The sequence below is a fragment of the Meriones unguiculatus genome, chromosome X (genome assembly GCF_030254825.1).
Source record: "Meriones unguiculatus strain TT.TT164.6M chromosome X, Bangor_MerUng_6.1, whole genome shotgun sequence".
Classification (NCBI taxonomy): domain Eukaryota; kingdom Metazoa; phylum Chordata; class Mammalia; order Rodentia; family Muridae; genus Meriones; species Meriones unguiculatus.
This window is the reverse complement of record NC_083369.1, coordinates 119,420,734-119,422,541: the sequence shown is the minus strand read 5'-3', so window position 1 is coordinate 119,422,541 and position 1,808 is coordinate 119,420,734. Positions and strand designations below refer to the sequence as shown.

Here is a 1,808-nt window from a genome sequence, read left to right as displayed (position 1 = left end):
CAAGAGCTCACCTCTTGGCAGCAGCACAGAACTAGACCTCCAACAGAGAAGGATTAAATCGCTGCTCAGCAATAAGACACTGTCCCTGGAAACATAGTCAGAGATATAAGTAAGGTTACAGACTCATTAAAAATTGTAATTAAAGTAAACAATAGGGCAATAACAAATGTTTTATCAATCTCTCAAAGGAGAAAGCACAGAGAGAGGAAAACAGCTGACCTGGCAAAAATGGTAAACCTTCTACCTACATATAAAACTGTGTGAAATAAATGTAAGTATGTTTCATGTTCGAAGTTCTGCTTGACAATTCTGTACTCTAACATTTTGTTTCTGAATCAAGTATATTAAATTAAAAGCCAGCCTACTAAATATATAGTAATTTACATATATTTATGTATATATTCTTGTTATAAAAGATGAGGTTAAATAATGCAATTAAAACCCATCTCCTTCCGTTTCTCCACCATACTCCTATGTTGTCCTTCAAATTTAAAGTGCTACACTTTAAATTTGAGAGACTAGGAGTTTAAGAACATGTAGTTGGCTTCCAGAGGCCCACGTAGGAAAATGTGGCTTCACAGCTGAAACACTTCCATTTAAATACACACTGAGCATTGTTCCATGTCTTGAGCAGATCTTTAGAGATGGAGAAAAAAGTAAAAGTATTAGGTTGTATTCTTCAGAGAGTCACACATCTACCACCATCTTTTTGTGAATATCTAAACCACTTACAACAGCACAGCCTTTGCCAAAGGATATTCTTTCATCTCCATCCTTATCTGCATTTATAATTGTTTTGTCTACAATCTGCAGTAACTGTGTGTCTTTCAGGTTGTTCCCATTCGTCATCTTCAACACCTGGAAGTGTTCTCCATTGGAAATATAGCCATCTTTATCCATGTCACAAATAATGGAAAGCAACCCTCAACTTGGGTTCCTTATCACCTTTGACATGGAATATAACCTCTGAATATAACCTCTGAGAGACTCCTTAAATGAATTCTCTGAAGTCTACTCCTCCATCTGCATACTTCTCTGTCTGTGTCAAATATGTTTATTACCCACTGTATGAAAGGATTCTGATGTACCTCAGGCAGAGACATGAACTCTTCCAATCTCAAAGAACCAGAATTGTCCAAATCCAGTTTCTTGGATCTCTTTTCTTGCCTTTTAATTTCATCAGCCTCAAAGTGTGAGCACATTTCCAAAGGGCAACTTGCCTCATTTCCCATCTTGCTAAGCAGGCAGTGCTGGTGTCTTGAGCAAGGAGAGCAGGGTCCCTGTGGGAGATGCTACAGCTGGAGGGAGGTTTGCAACTTCCCACTCATGGGCAGCCCTGACTTGCTGCAGTGGCTTGTGCTGACTGCAACCTCAAAGGCATCTTGTTTTGTTTTTTAATATTTAGTTACTTTCTATTCTGATCTTTGTTATGTCATTTTCTTTCTCTGTTGCTTACTAACTTTTTTTTTATAAACCCTTTCCTTTTCAAGTTAAATTTTGGTCATGTTTTTTTTTCTAATTGTCCTTTTAATGCAATTATGTAAATTATAGCATTATTATACAACAACATATCTATAAACAATGCAATTTATTGAAAGGTAGAAGTTGTTTTGAATCAATTTTTATGCCATGCCTACTAACAGCTAGGACGTAAGATACTTATCTAATGTCTTTAGGCATTTTGGAGATGATAATATTTAACAATCCTATCTGGCCTGTTCTTCCAGCAACCGTGTACAGTCAGTTTGTACATAATAATTAAGTTGGATGATAAGAACTCCATTTCTAAAGGTAAAGGGAAAAGACAT

At 36.4% G+C, this 1,808-nt stretch overlaps 1 pseudogene; it reads right to left on the bottom strand.

Moving 5' to 3' along the window:
- Positions 1–687: 687 nt before the first annotated feature.
- Positions 688–1,232, bottom strand: LOC110544104 (calcineurin subunit B type 1-like; annotated as a pseudogene).
- Between the last annotated feature and the right edge of the window lie 576 nt (positions 1,233–1,808).